Consider the following 16,841-nt stretch of genomic DNA (forward strand, 5'->3'; position numbering starts at 1 on the left):
TGCATTGGCTCTTTACGACACGGCACAGGTCCACTAGCTCTTTTACGTCACGGCATGCTGATGGGAGTCTAGAAGCGTCTGCTGCCCAGAGTGGGGAAGTAAGGCCCGCTTCTGCGCTGGACCCTCAAGGTCTCCCAGACTGACCTCGACGCCAACCCCCAAATTTTAGAGGCAGAGGCTTCCTCTGCCAGCCCTGGCCCGGCCTGCTGCTCTGGGAACCCCAGGCACTCCCGGCAGCCACCGCTGTTCCCACAGGGGCTGAGGGATGGGGGCTGCTCACCAGTTAGTGCCTTCACTCACAAATGGCGACCTCTTGCCGCCTTGGGCCCTCCTGTAGATGTTCTAGATGCCCGTTATGATTCCAGAGCCACTACTTGTGGTAAATGTTAATCCCTTTCTCAGCTCATTCATTTTGTGGAGGGAGACACCTGTAAAAAGCTTCCATGTTGCCGTTTTGCACCTGCCCTCTCCCTGGAGTCCTTCCTCTGCGGAAGAAATTAGGACAGAAAGAAAGAAAACCGCGTGGTGGAGGCAGTAGCTGGAAGTGGGGAGTCTGCGGGAATTCTGAAGAGAAAGGTGAGAGCAGCGACCTTTGATTGGGAAGCCTGGAGCTCCAAGGAGCCACCCAGGAAGCAGGCTTTCCACCTGACACCTTGATATGGACTTCTGGCCTGTGGAGCACTGACATTCCTGCTATTTAAGGCAACCCATCGTGTGGGTTTATCATAGCAGCTCAGGAAAAGGAACACAGCGGCCAATCCGGGGGGAGAGTTGGGGAGTGTTGGTGCCTCACCGGGCATGTGGGGCGAGCTGTGGGTGGAGGCGGCCCTCCCTCACACGGGTTGAAAATTCTCCTTGCTGGAAAAAAGGATTGTAGAGGCAGACAACTCTTCCCAAAGTGAAAGTAAGGGAAAGAACATAGTATAAGCAGCATTAATATAGTTCTTAACCACATGCTGGGTAATCTTATGGGTCAGTGGTCTACAAGGTTTTCTGTTAAGGTCCTGGCAGTAGATATTTTAGGCTTGTGGCAGGAAAAAGAACGATCTTTGTGTAGCAGGGCAAGAGTATACCATAATTACAGAGAAATCTTGGATGTTAACTAAATGATATTTTCAAAGAACGATGAAGTCTCCTCTTTTCCACTCTGTTCCTTGTGGTCAAATGAGAGTCCTTCAAGGTTCCAGTCCCACCAAGTTTCCAATTTGGCTTCTCCATAACTGAGAAGAAATCCATTAATTTGAGTTAAGACAAAGTTCTGTGCCAGGAAACAAACATTCTCTCCCCATCCCAAGTTATTAAATCTTGGTTGTAATTCTATCAATGACATGCTCTCCAGCTGTTAAACCAGCAGAGAGCACGGCATTGGCAGAACCTCAACCAGTGTAAAGGGGAGATAAATTTTCCTGAGGGCCCAGATGATAGACGGTGACAAAGGCCTAAATAGGGAAAAGAGCTTATGGAATTATGGCCTTGAGAAAGGTTCATGCAGCTGGAAGGGACTAGGTGCCTAATGGGGGAATGTGGCAGAGAAGAGATAGAAACACATCAAAGAAGAGAAATAGTCACAAACTTGGTAGAGGCCAAGTTAAAATCTGCCATGGACTCAGAAACTATGTGATCCTGAGGAAGTTATTTAGCCTCTCTGAGCCTTAGTGTTCTAATCTTTAAAATGAAATTAGTAATAGCTACCTCATAGAGTTGTTGTCAGAACGTAAAAAGGGTATGGAACTAATAATATATATTTTCAGGGTTGTTATGAGGATTAAATGAAATAATGTGAGTAAAGAATCTAGGAAGACACCTAGTTCACAGTAGATGATCAAAAAATGGTGTCGTGTGAGGTTAGTGGTCTGCCCAGATCATCTTGTATCCCACTTTACCATTTCTGGGTGCCCTGACTTTGGTTTGTTTTCATTTCTAACAGCTTACAACTGTAGCTCTTTTTTGGAGGCCTGTTCTTGGGCTATTGGAGTCTCTTTCAGGAAGGGAAGTGCCTGGGAATTGATGTCTTTGCAGGGTGGTCATAAACCAAAGGCTGGCAGGTGAGGGAATCTGCAAGCCCAGCAGCCCTACCTCGACTTGAGCGTTCTACCGTGTACAATGTTCACGATTGCATTCTCCTATCAGGCTGAGTTTTCCATCTGTGAAACTCTGCCTGAACTTTCCTTCCCTGTCCTGTGTCCTCATTCTGGTTTCTCCTGGGAACACTTCTTTAAGGGAGCACTGGCATCTGCCATATGAATCCTTGTCTCTGGGGAACTTGGCCTGAGAACCACAACATTTTTATGGTTTATTCTAGATCCAAGTTCAGGGAATCTGGAAATAAACACATCAACAAACAAGAAAACTACCTTGAAGTACTCTTTTTAGCTTAAAAAATAGATGGATTTAGCTCAGATGTATAAGCAGAAGGCAAAGGAGATGCTAAATAATCATTTTGGGGAAAGTAGAGATCAGATTCTACTTGGTGTGGAAAATTTGAGGCAGGTGATTTAGTTTGAGGTTTTGATTCAAATGTTTATGGCATCTAAGGAGGGGTTCTGGAGAAAGTTGTTTTGACTTTATGCACTGTGTGGATGGATAGAGAGCTGGCAGTATGTCCTTCTTTCATACCATATTTTATTCCTTTGTTTGGTTCAGGTTACCAACTAGGGCTGCAGTCGCAGTCATAGAAATTTTCCATGGGAAAGCAGAAATGGAATCACCATGTATTTATGCATTATCCACATTATTGCTTTTTTCTTGCCATATTTGGAGATATTTTTTGAACAAATATCTATTAGCAAATAGTCATAAAAACAACCATATAACCTGTTCTGTAGCTTGGTGAAGTCCCATTTCTCTGTCCATTTTAGGTCAGTGATTGCCAGCTTTGGCTGCTTGAGGATCTTTAAAAAATATTAACACCTGAGTCCATCTCAGAGATTCTGGTGAAATAAAATCAGTGCAACTTGGGCACTTGGGCAGAAGAGTTTTCTTTTTTTAATGGTCAGGTTTATTGAAGCATAATTTACATAAAGTAAAATGTATCTGCTGGTTTGAAAGGATTTATGTACCCTAGAAAAGTCATGTTTTAATCTTAATCTCATTTTGTAAAGGCAGTTGTTTTTTCTAACTCCTATTCAGTCCTATAGGTTGGGAACTTGATTGGGTTATTTCCACAGAGATGTAACTCTATCAATTGTGGGTATTAAACTTGATTAGATGGAGATGTGTCTCCACCCATTCCAGGTGGGTCTTGATTACTTTACTGGGATCCTTTAAAAGAGGAAGCATTTTGGAAAAGGTTGGAGATTCTGAGAGAGCAGAGGATGATGGCAAAATGACGAGAGCCACAAAGCAGAGCCCATGCTGTCAGAGACCCTTGGAGATGAAGAAGAAATATGTCTCCGGAGGAGCTTTATGAAACAAGAAGCCCGGAAAGAAAGCTAGCAGACCTCTCCATGTTTACCATGTACCTTTCCAGTTGTAAAAGAAACTGTGGACCTCATCAGCCTTCTTGAACCAAGGTATTTTCCCCTGGATACCTTAATTTGAACATCTTTATAGATTTGCTTTAATTGGGGCATTTTCTCAGCCTTAGAAATATAAACTAGCAACTTACTAAATTCCCCTTTTAAAAAGCCATTCCATTTCTGGTATATTGCATTCCAGCAGCTAGCAAACTAGAACAGTATCCTTTTTAGTAAACAGTTCCATGTATTTTGACAAGTGCATGCAGTCAAGTGAGCACCACCCAAAACGAGAAATAGAAATGTCATCTCCCCCACCCAAAGTTCCTTTACGCTGCTTTATAATCACCTCTTTACTCACCACCACCATCCCGCCAGCCCCTGACAACCACTGAACTGTTTCCCATCCTGATAATTTTGCCTTTTTCATTTTAACATTTATGCTGTCATATAGTGCTTAGCTTTATTGTCTGGCAGGAACTTAGCACAAGATATTTGTGATTCACGCATGTTGTTGCCTGCTTTTTTTTTCTTTGTATGCTGTATGGTGGGTGTCTCATTTCATTCTTTATCCATATGAATATCCTGTTATTGCAGCACCATTTGTTGAAAAAAAATTTTTTTGAGTGCATGGGCCTGAAAGTTCATTGCTTTCTTTTGCAGAGTAGAATTCCATTGTATGGAAATACCAGTTTAAGGACATTTGTTTTGAGCAATTGTGAATACAGTCTCCATAAAAATTTACCTACAAGTTTTATGGGAACATAAGCTTTCATTTCTCTTGGCTAAATATCTAGGAGAGGTACTACTGAGTTTTATGGTAAATGTAGACTTAATAAGAAATTGCAAAGTTTTCCACGGTGGTTGTAATGTTTGGCATTCCCATCAGCAATGAATGAAAACACTTAGTGTTTTATTGTTAAGTTAAAAAAAAATTAGCCATTCTAATAGATTTATGTAGTATATCATCGTGGCTTTAATTTAAATTTTCCTAATGAATAATGATGTCCAGCATCTTGGTAGAGGCCAAGTTCAAATCTGCCATGGCCTCTTAGAAACTATGTGATGCTGAGGAAGTTATTTAACCTCTCTGAGCCTTAGTGTTCTAATCTTTAAAATGAAATTATAAAAAAATACTAAAATGAAATTAGTAATAGCTACCTCATAAAGTTGTTGTCAGGACATAAAGAGAGTATTTTTTTTGCATGGGCAGGCACCGGGAATCGAATCCGGGTCTCCAGCTTGGCAGGTGAGAACACAGCCTGCTGAACCACCGTAGCCCGCCCTGTCCAGCATCTTTTTGAAAGCTTGTATATCATCCACATAACTTGTTTGGGCAAGGGATTATTAAAATCTTTAGTACATTTAAAAAATTGCCTTTTTTGTTTTCTTATTATTGAGCTTTGCAAGTTATTGATATGTTCTGGACATAAGTCCTTGATCACATAGTTGTTTTGCAAATATTTTCTCCCAGTCTGAGGTTTGTCTTTTCATTTTCTTACCAATATCTTTCAAAGAATAGATGGTTTTAATTTTAATGAAGAACATTTTATCAGCTTTTTCTTTTATGGATGGTGTTTTTTTTTTAAATTTTGCTTCTAGATTTAGGAAATCTTTACCTATCTGTGGGTCACAAAGATTTATTTTCTTATGTGTTCTTCTAGACATTTTATAATTCTGGATTTTACATTTTAATCTGTGATTCATTTTGAGTTGACTTTTTTTTATATGACATGAAGAGTGAGTCCAAGACTCAGTGTGTTATTGTATATGTTTTTTTAATTGTTTCAGTACCATTTGTTGTAAAGACTATCCTTTATTGAGCTGACTTCGCACCTTCATCAAAATTCAACTGACCATATATGTATGGGCCTGTTTCTGGATTCAGTTTTCAGTTCCTTTGATCAATGTGTCTGTCCTTTTACCGACACTGCATTGTTCATTGTTACTGTAGCTTTGCAATTGGATCAGGACAGGGAGTGTGAGTCCTCCAATTTTGTTCTTCTTTTTAAAAATTGTTTGGCTTATTCTAATGAGTTTGCTTTTCCATATAAATTTAGAATCAGCTTGCCAATTTCTACAGAAGTCCTAGTGGCATTTTGGTTGGAATTGTGTAGAATTTATAGATGAATTTGGGAAAAGTTGACATCTTAATAATATTGAGCCTTCCTATATATGAACACAGTATGTTTCTTTTTAGGTCTTCTGTGATTTTTCACATCAGTGTTTTGTAATATTCAGCATACAAATCTTGCATACATTTTCCTGGATTTGTACCTAAATATTTCATGTTTATTAGTGCTCTTCTAAATGGTGCTGTTTTTAAAATTGCAATTATTCATTGCTAATATAGAAATACAATTGATTTTTGCATATTGACATTATATCCTGTGATCTTATTAAACTCACTTATTATTTCTGGTAGTTTTTTTAGGCAGTTTTGGGTTTTCATCATAGCCAGTGATATTGTCTGTCAACATGGACTATTTTCTTTCTTTCTTTCCAAATTGTATGCCTTTTATTTCATTTTCTTACTGTATAATTTTGGTCAGGATCTCTAGTAAAATGCTAACTAGGATTGGTGATAGTAGATACCCTTGCCTTATTCCTTAGGGGAAAGCATTCAGATTTTCACATAAAGTATGATATTACATGTTGGTTTTTTTGGTAGATGTTCTTTATTAGTTTGAAGAAGTTACCTTTGCTTCCTAGCTTGATGAGAGATATTATCATGAATTGATATTGAATTTTGTTGGTTTCTTTTTCTAAATCTACTGAGACAATCACATTGTTGTCCCTCTTTAGTCCATTGATATTGTGAAATGTATTGATTATTGATTGATTTTTTAATGCAGAACCAACTTTGCATTCCTAAGATAAGTCTGATTCAATTGTGATGTTTTATCCTTTTTATGCATTGCCAGGTCTTGTTTGCTAATATTTTGGAGAATATTTTCGTCTGTATTCATTAGGGACATTGATTGATAGCAACACTGTAAATTACAGTAAGCCTTAGCTGCATGTGCTATATACATTTAAGTAGAAATTAGTTAAATTATATAGAAATGGTAAATTCACCTCCTCAGTCACACTAGTCATATTTCAAGTACTTAATAGCTACATGTAGCTAGTGTCTACTGTATTACATAGTACAGATATTTCCATGATAGCAGAAAGTTCTTTTGGACAGCACTATTCTATAGTTATCTTTTAAAAATTTTTGGTGATTTCTTTTTATAGTTTGGATGTCAGGGTAGTACTGACCTATCGAATGGGTTAGAAACCGTTTCCTTCTTTTCTGGAAGAGTCTGTGTAAAATTGATATTATTTTCTCTTTATTAAAATGTTTGATAGAATTCACCAATGAAGAAATCTGGGTCTAGAGTTTCTTTGTTGGAAGGTTTTAAACTAGAAATCAGTGTCTTTAATGGATAGAGGATAATTCAGGTTATCTATTTCTTTTTGAGAAAACTTCAGCAGTTTGCATCTTTTCAGGTGTTTTTCCTCTTCATCTAGATTTTTCATTTATAGACACAAATTTATTCATAATATTCTCAACTTTTTAATGTCTATAGAATCTGTGCAGCAGTGCTCAAATTTCATTCCTGATATTGGTAATTGGTGTCTTCTTTCTGTTTCCTTTATCCATCTGGCTAGAGGAGCCTGTCTTCCCATGGAGGTCAGGATACTTGGTCTAACTATAACCTCAGTTCTTGGATGGTGTTATGGATTGGATCATGTACCCCATAAAGACATGTCCAAGTCCTAACTGCTGCTCCTGTGGATGTGAACCCACTTATGAATAAGCTCTTTAAAGGTGTTATTATTTAAGATGAGCCCAAACTGAATCAGTTTGGGCCTTCATCCAGAATAACTGGAGTCCTTCTAAGCAGGGGACATTTGGACAGAGTAGGAGACAGGGAGCCATGTGATGGAAGTAGAAATTGAGTTATGGATTGTAAGCAAGCCACCAACAGAATGCTACAGATTTTGGAGAAAGAATAATCCTACCAATACTTTGATTCTGGACTCCTAGCCTATAAAATTATGAGACAGCAATTCCCATTTTTGAGTTATGGTACATTGTTATAGCAAACTAAGATAAAAGTTATGATTTTGCAGTTTATTTGCCTTTTACTTGTGGTTAGGGTGGGAGCAAAGTTCTTCCGAGCTTTTTACACCCTAGGTGAAAGTAGAACTCTACATGATTGATAATTTAATATCTTTTTTATTTTAAATTGAAAATCATTCTTGCATATTCCAATATAAAAGAGGTCACCTCAGCATTATGCGGAATATAAAGTTTCTTTAATTAAAAATGGAAAGGATTTTAGTTTTGTGAATGCTAGAAAGGACTGATTAATACTCCTAAAGGATGCATAATTTAAAAACTGTCTTTTGCAAGCTAGGTTTTATCCCAGAGCAAATTTTTAGAGCTAATTAATAAGCTACTGGAAAGCAGGTTTATTCAAGAAGTGCTGATATATATTTCCCTAGCATGGTATAATTTGTGTAACTACAATTTTGCCATAATCCCATAGGTCTAACAAAAGATGTCCGCTATGTGTTATCTGTCTGTCCTTTGCATTGGAAAATCTTCACGTATAACTTTTTACACCTTCTCATGCTCAGTGTAATGTAATTTCTAAAAGACATAAAGTTTACAGGGAAAGAGAATTTTTACTCAGGCAAGTATCAGGCAAGAGCGAGGGCATAAGGGTTACAAGGAAGAGAATATTGTACAATAAGAAAACTTCTAGTTCAATAAAGAAGCTTCTACTTTATCCAGAATTGGTAGAGTTAGGAAACATATAGAGAAGACAGTGCTTCTTGGAAAGAATTTCTGAGACCTCGAGCCCACTAAGGTTTCCATGATGGCTCCTATGTCAATGGTTAGTTAATTTATTCTTTCTTAAGGAGTACTGGCTCCATGAAAGTCCAGTGTGGTGAATTGGAAGTAGGTTTTGGGGGACACCATTTCCAACACAAATGGTGCCCCTGAGGTGGTACTGAGATTTGCCATCAGAGAGACCTAGGTTTTTTTTTTTCCTTAACATTTTTAAATTGTGAAATATATATATATAAAAGCAATAAATTTCAAAGTATATTGTAACTAGTTATAGAATAGATTTCAGAATTTGACATTGGTTACTGTTGTATACTTTTAGGTTTTTCCTTCTGGTTGTTTTAAGACACTGGAGACTAAAAGAAATAGTGATATGATGATTTAGCAATCATACTCATTTGTAAAATCCTACCTTGAGTGTTATAACTCCTCCTTCTCCATTGATCCTTCTTCAACTCTTAGGGAGTATTTGGGCTCTGCCCTGTTTAACTTTTTCATGTTGTTAAAGGAGTGTCTATAATATAAGATAGGGGGACGAAACTAGTTAATGTTCTTGGAGAGGCTGGCCCCTCTGGGTTTCAGAACTTTTATCTGCCCTAGGAAGCCATCTGGAGGTTGTAGGTTTGACAGACCCAGTTTTAATGCCAGTTTTCCCTCTGTGTGACTTTAGGCAAGCCACTTAACCTCTAAGCCACTTAACCTCTCTGACTCTCAGTTTACTCACAGGTGAAACTGGGCTAATGATCCTTATCTCTTAGTGTTATTTGGTTGATGAAGTTATTAGATTTATAAAACATCTGATGTTTTGCCTGACATGTGGTTGATGTTCTGCCAACATAATTCGCTTCTCCATTTCCCCTCCTTCAGAACTATGTACTAGAGAGGACATAAAGTTGGCAGTCTAAAAACCCAGTCCCCTAGGATCTTGACTTCATGAAAATATACAATTTTACGTTTGCAAATACAGGAACATGAGGGCATTTTCACTGAATGGGTTGGATTTTGCATTTGTACCCTGAGGTTGTTTAGTTGTAAGGGCTACCATATTTATGTATATATATTTTCACCAATGCTATTTGGTGGGGGTCACAGTTCATTCTTTTTCCATGTGAGTATCCCCTTATTGCAGCACCATTTGCTGAATTTTTGCTTTTTTTTTTCCTTCCATTTCTTTGTTTGGGAAGTTTGGCTGGGAATTGAACCTGGGTCTCCTGTATAGCAGGTGAGAATGATACTACTGAACTACCCTTGCATCCCCCCCCCCATGTTACATATTTTTAATAATTGTTTACATTTTTTCAATTTGGAGTTCAGAGGGGTTCTCCCCTTGGTCCATTGGTGTGGCAGAATCTTCTCTCAGTGTGGATTATGTAACAGGAACTGCCAAGGGCTTGGGCTTTTTGCATTAACAGCTGATTAAATTAGATAAAGTGGTCTGAGTCAGACTGACCTTGGTTTGTATCACGGTTTTGCCGTTTCCTAGCTGTGGACCCAAAGCAAATTTCTTTTCCTCTCTAAGTCTCAGTTTTTTTGGCAACAAAATGAAAGGAGATGGTACCTACTTCCTAGGGTTGTAATATTGAATGAGATCATGTGTGTCATGCCTATAAAACACAAATTATTGAACATTTACCTTTACTGGCTTTGGGCTGAGCACCTGATAATGGTTAGATAGTTTCAAACACACTACAATTCTGTAAGGTAGATGCTATTATTATCATTTCTATTATACAGGGGAAGAAATGGAACTACATAGCCAGGATATGGTGGTGATGGGATATAAACCTAGGTTTTTCTGACTCCAGGTCCATGTTCTTTACTCTATTCATATAATCACTTCCTTTCTTTAGCTCCTGCTTCACCCCAAACCACTGTGGAACTTAGAAATAAGTTCTGGGACTTGGTAACATACTGGTAGATTTTATGTCCAGTATTGCCCCCTAAGAATATGTTTTGAAGCTTCTCAGCTACTCTCAGTGTATTGAAAGCAGCAGGAAATACTTTGGGGAACCAATATGATCATTCTTAGCTCCCTGATGTCTTAGGCATTTGAAACTTTACGTTTTTAAATTCTACTCAAGCATGCGCCAAGAACTTGGAGCACAGCAGACTTTGGACAGAGAGGGGTACTATGCTTCCTACAGACCACAGGAAAGATTTATTTTTAGGAGTGCAGAATGACAAGATGGAACTTGTCTGAGGCCTTTCTCTTTTAAATATATACCTGAAGTTCATTCTTTAGATTAGGCTTGATAAAAGGAGAAGTGTGCTCCAAATGGGAAAATACAATTGTGTGCTGAATCAGGGCCTTTTAAGAAGCTTTGGCAACTGACTTATAGCCCAACAGGCAGAATTGACTTGTCCTCATTTTTCTTACAGTTTCCATCGAGTCATAATTAACTTGCATCTAGAACTATGAAGTACAATGGACAATTCTTCCATCAACCTCCAAAGGACTGTCTGCTGGAAGAAGGTATCTCAGTTGGGGTTTATGTGCGTGGGAATGATTCTAAGAACTGTAATGCACAAATATATTTTGACAATCTCCAGTTTTTCTTGAGTTAGACTTATATTCAACATGCTAGGCAGTGAAAGGAATGATAACACTTGATCCAGTACTAGAAGGATAATTTTTGTTCCCTGACAGTGTCCTATGTGGGCCCAGTTTACTTGTCTATGTTACATGGCCAGAGTGAATGGTGCACAGGTGACATTCTCTTCTTTATAAAGAGATTGAGTAGATGACTAAGGTCTTAATTATCTTAAGTAATCGTTACACCATACAAAAGAATTTCATCGAGCCCATGTAGAGAATCAAGAACTGAATCCTTCTGGCTCCTAAAATAAACTCCTGACTCTCACAGATTGTTGAGGATGGGAATTAGGATGGGAAGAAACAGTCAAATCTTGCATTCCTTTCAAATTTGTGGCCATAATAATGATAATTACTCTGTATTGAACACCTGTTTTAATGTAAGTGCCTATATACATCCTTTAGAATGTTTACAACTCTGACAATAGCTAATATTTACTCCACTTTACAAATTATGAAAAGATGTCTAAGAAGAGTTAAGTAAATTGCTCAATGTCATGCTATGTATATGGGCCAGGATTTGGACCTGGTCTGAATGTCTTCAAATACTTGTCCCATACCACTATTCTATAGACATTAGAGGGTGTAATGAAGGATAAGTTTCAGCCCCTTTTAAAAAATACCTTATTTACAGTTAAGGACTCAAAACATAGCCATCATGACAACAGACTAATGTCGTCAGAACTTAATATGTGCCTGTGACTGTTAACACCTTTATATAGATTTCCCATATAATTCTCTCACACCCCATGAAATACGTGATACTATTATCCTTAGTTGTCAGGTGAAGTTAAGTAGCTTTCTCCATATGGTGAATGTGGGTTTCAAGCTCAGACACTGACTGAAGAGTTCATACTCTTAACCACCACTGTTTCCTGAAATTGCTGATCTGGGGCACAGATTGTTCAGAAGACGTTTTAGTTGAATTCAGGCTAAGTAAGGGTCAGGCCATGTGAATACAATCAATGGTAGCTGCGGTTAGGGCGTTAAGGGTCAAGGCAGTGGGAGATAGTAAGTCTTCCATGGCAGCAGAATTTTCAGACCCATGGACAGCTACCCAGGCAGGTGTTTTTATGGATGTCTAAGTCAGGTGAAACTGTCACACTTAAACATGGTTAAAGCCATCTTTTCTCTGTCTTTGCTGTTAGTTGACCTTCATCTCTTTCCTGCCTGGCTCAGCATCTCAGAATTCATGCAATAATTTCCAGTACTCTTAAGAGCTCTTGATGTATGTGTAATTGATGTGAACCACTTTGTGGAGCACCCATAGAAATATAGAACACTGAGCAAGGTGGTCAGGGGTGAGTGGTTGGTCGGAGGGAGTGGCTGTGGAAGAAGGGATGATTCTCAGCCTTCTTAATAAAGTGGTTTTCCCTCTGACATTCTGTTTTCCTCCAAGTTGAGGTAAGATTAAAACTAGGGCCAGGGCCCTGGCAATAAAAGCAAGCAGTTAAAATAGTTCAAGAATACAGGCAATGTTCAAAGGAAGCTTATGATTAATTGCCAAACGGAAGATACAGTAAAATGTCATTGGAGGAGGACATAATTGTGAGCTGGAGTGGTCTCAGAAGGAAACTGAAGGATGTATTCAGATAAAGGAAATAAGGGAAGGGATAGTTCAGCAAAAAGGTAAGTAACACAAAAAATTGTAAGAGCTAGAAGCTATAATATATCTAGTGGAGAATAAATAAACTGATTATTTTTTTCTGAAGGCTATGATAGACCCACATTTGTGTGTAATCACTTTTTATTTTAGTTTTTATGTATGTATATAAAATATCATCATCATGGAGGAATACCAGGCAGATTTTCAAGCCATTGGGCTGCTGTTAATATGGATACGCAGGGGCTCAGGCACCTCTTTGGCCAGATAGCTCTGTTAACCTTGGATTTCTGTTACAATTATAAAATATTGTTGGAGACAAGCTGTGCAGTAACATTTCTCCCCAAGCATCTTTGGGATCCGGAGAAGCTGGCTTGTCATTTGCCAGAGACAAATGACAATGATCTCTTGAAATGTAGTGTGCAGAAAAAATACAATTTTATTATCAGGGACAGTCGTTGCCAAGGTTTCTTCTTGTTCCCAGCTCAGACAGAGGAGGGAGACAAGGTACCATGTTCACAATGGTACTGAGATTCCACCCAGAGTAAGAAAGGATCAGCAGATCCCTGCCATTTCTGAAAAACAATCCTTTGGGGTTGAATAAAAGTAAATGCTTTAGGAAAAAAGTTTTGATGTTCCAGAAAACCTATATACCTCAACAGCTAGAGTTCCACTTCTGGACCTGGGAAACTTTGGTAATGATATTTAATTTCCACGGTCCTTGAAGAGACCGCAGACTCTATTGTGCAGTAGAGAGGCTATTAAAGTGGAATACTGGAGTTCTGTCCATTCTTTTAGAGATCCAGTGTCTGGTAAGGGACATAATCCTTACTTTTAAAGAAGAAAAAGAAGAATGTTTTAATTTAGTTTTATGTGCTGGGTGAAGTGAAATGGAGGGTTATGTGGATTCAATTCATACCATAAAGAAATGTGTATGAATCTATCTGTGCACATGAATATGCAGACTTGTAAATATTTAGATATTCACCCTTCTCCACTAAGCAGTTATGCAGTTTGTTTCATGTCTATGGCTTGCTAATGACGAAAGCACCTGCATGGTATATAGGAAAGGATAGGAGCTTTGGTGTTAGGGAAATGTGGATTTAAGTCCCAGCTCAACCACTTTCCAACAATGTGACTTTGGTCAAGTTACTTAACATCTCTGAACCTTGGTTTTCTCATCTATGCAATGGGGATACTGGTGCTCTCTGATTTATACTTAGAATAGTACCTGACATATATTAAGTACTCAATAAATGCCCATTGCACATTCCTATGTTAGGATTAAAAGCAGTTATTTAATCTCTTAGAGAGGTGGGCACCTCCTGTTTTGGTCCCCAGTGTATGTTCCCTCCTCTTCTGTTAACCTCATTTTGATTTTCCTTTGGGAAGCCACCTGTCTTCTCTTCTTAGGCCATGTGGTTTGGCTAGAGCACTTTCCTCTTTGAGAGGTGGACACACTTTCATCAATCAGTATTCCATCCTCCTTCCCCAGTGATTGGTCCAGGGATGAATATTTGACACAAAATGGCCAGTGAGACTCAACGGTGACACTTTTCTGCATCTTTTTGGAAAGAGAAGCTCTATTCCTCTGGTGGTTATTAAGAATGTATTAAAAGTATATATGGTATATCCCTAAAATGCAGTGTTATTGAGCCATCCAAGGAATGAGTTCATACACATACTACCACATAGATGAACCTTGAAAACATGGTAAGTGAAAGAAGCTAGACACAAAAGGCCACATTTTATGTGATTCTGTTTATATGAAATATCCACAGTAGGTAAATCCATAGAGACAGAAAGCAGATTAGTGATTTACAGGAGCTGGAGGGAGAGAGGAATAGAGAATGGTTATTTAATAGGCATGGGGTTTCCTTTTGGGATGAAGAAATGTTTTGAAAGTAGATAGAGGTGATGGTTGCAGAATACTGTGAATATGCTAAATGCCACTGAATTGTACACTTTAAAATGGTTGATTTTATGCCATATAAATTTCACCTCAATAGAAAGAATGTTAGAGCTTCTTGTAGCCAGGTTTCCTGTCACAACAGGAGGGCTTGCTTGAGAATGAAACTAACAGAGAAGAAAAGTAGAGCTGAAGGGTGGCGAGGTATGAATTCTAATGATGTTTGGCCTTCAAGATCTACCTATGTCTGAAGTCACTGGTCTCAAGGATTTAGGTTTTCTGGTTCAATAAATTACCCGAGTTTGCTTAAACTACCTTGAGTTGGGTTTCTAAGGACAACCTAAAGAGTTTTGATAAATACATGAAGTTTGTGGAACTATATATCAAAATACATTTATATGTAAATAGAGTTATATCTCTAGCCCAAAGCCCTTCCCTGGGTTCCTCTATCCAACTGCCTCTTGACAACTCCACTTGGATGTCTATTGGTCATCTCAAACTCAGTATACACAACACCTGACTCATGAATTCCCAGCACCCAAGCCAAAATTTACCCAATCACTCACAGTTTACCCAATCTGATAGCAGCCCGGGGTCTAGAGGTACAGCCAAAAACCTTGATGGCATCCTCTCTTGCACTCCACATTCAATCCCTATTCTCTCAATTCCACCTTCAAAATATACCCAAAACCTGATCTTTTTTCTCTACTTCACTGATACTACCATGGCCAAGCAGCCATCATTTTTTGCTTGGATGGTTGTAAGAGCCTCCCGTCCTGACTTGTATCCCTGTTTCCTCCTTTGTCAATTTCAAGACTATTCCCACGGTAGGTTGAATGATCCTGCTTAAAAGTATGCCAGTGTAGAACAGTCTTATTCATAATTGCTAAAAATTGGAAGGAATCAAGATGTCCATCAGATAAATAAACTCTGATCCATCCATACAATGGAATGTTATTTAGTGGTAAAAGAAATGAGTTATCAATCCATGAAAAATATATGGAGAAACCTTAAATGCATCTTGCTAAGTGAAAGAGATCATTCTGGGAAGGCTATGCACTGTATGATTCTAGCTATATGCCATTATGGAAAAGGTGAAAATACAGGTGGCAAAAAAAAAAAGATCAGTTATTGTCAAGGGTTTATGGGGCTGTGGGGAAGAATGAAAAGGTGGAGGACAGAATTCTTTTTAGGGCATTGAAACTATTTTGTATGATACCAAAATAGGGGATACATTATGTAATGCATTTGTCAAAACCCATAGGACTGTGTGACAGAGAATGCTAATGTGAACTATGACTTTAGTTAATAAAAATGTATCAATATTGGTCATTATTTGTAGCAAATGAATCCACACTAATGCAAGATGTAATAATAGGGGAAACTGTGCAGGAAGGGAGGGGGAGAAAGAGAGTATGGGAACCCTACTTCCTGTGCAATTTTTCTAGAAACCTAAAACTGCTCTAAAAATAATATTTAATAAAACACACACATGTACACACACATACAATACATCAGATCCTATCACCCTCTTTGCTCAAAACACTCCACTGGTGCTCCATGTCAATCAGAGAAAAGCCAAAGTCTACTGTGGCTTACAAAGCCCTCTGGAGGAGGCCTCCATTGTGTCATGGGCTTCACCTCCCAATTCCCTCTCCTTACTTAACTCTGTTTTGACCATGTTGACTTCCTGAGGTTCTTTAAACATGGGAAAACATGCAAAAAGACAGATTAAGATGGAAGGTAGGGAGAGATTAAATCTCAGACTTGTATGTGTTCCTGAAGGACAAAGCTGACTCTCCAATCATGAGTCAAGGTACAGAGCACATTCTCCCTAAATGTTTATTTAGCAACTGCTCTGGAGAAACCCACTTACTGCTATGAGAAGAAGTCTGAAAATGCCCTTGGAGCAGATAGAAGTACCTGGGTAAGACTGCTCCACTCTTCTGGCACAGAAAAAGGTTGCATGCTCTTTTTATGTAACCCCCATAGTCCTCTCCTCAAAGTGAGCTTCTTGGAACAAGACCCCATGCTAAAATGTTGCATTCCCCAGGAAGACTTCAAAGTTGAACTTAAAAATTCCCTGCCTTAGGGAGAACTATTTTCATGTTTCTAAGTGTCAGTTTCCCACATAGGGTGGGGGGATTCTTGTGGGCAGCGACTATGTCTTGTTGTTATTTATATCTCTCCCTGTAAGGCCTTCTACTGTGCCTGGCACATGGTGTTTGCTCAATAAACACTTAATATGAAGTAAGAATTGGTCATAATTATGCATGAGAGTTGTGCATAATTTTATTTTCTAACTTTGTTTAGTACTTAACATTAGTTTTCAAAGTAAGGCACTTTATATAAAGTGTATCTGTATGTATAGCTATATAAATCTTCCTATAAATATATATCTATCTCAATCTATATGTGTGTGTATATGTAATGAA

General features: G+C 38.4%; 1 long non-coding RNA gene across 1 annotated transcript; it reads left to right on the plus strand.

Annotated features, from left to right (window-relative positions):
- The first annotated feature begins 309 nt into the window (after positions 1-309).
- On the plus strand, positions 310-16,625 carry LOC143667484 (uncharacterized). The gene is made up of 3 exons (XR_013168057.1): positions 310-576; positions 3,235-3,512; positions 10,681-16,625. It is a non-coding gene; the product is annotated as an uncharacterized LOC143667484 (long non-coding RNA).
- Positions 16,626-16,841: the final 216 nt, after the last annotated feature.

The sequence above is a fragment of the Tamandua tetradactyla genome, chromosome 23, assembly GCF_023851605.1.
Source record: "Tamandua tetradactyla isolate mTamTet1 chromosome 23, mTamTet1.pri, whole genome shotgun sequence".
Lineage (NCBI taxonomy): Eukaryota > Metazoa > Chordata > Mammalia > Pilosa > Myrmecophagidae > Tamandua > Tamandua tetradactyla.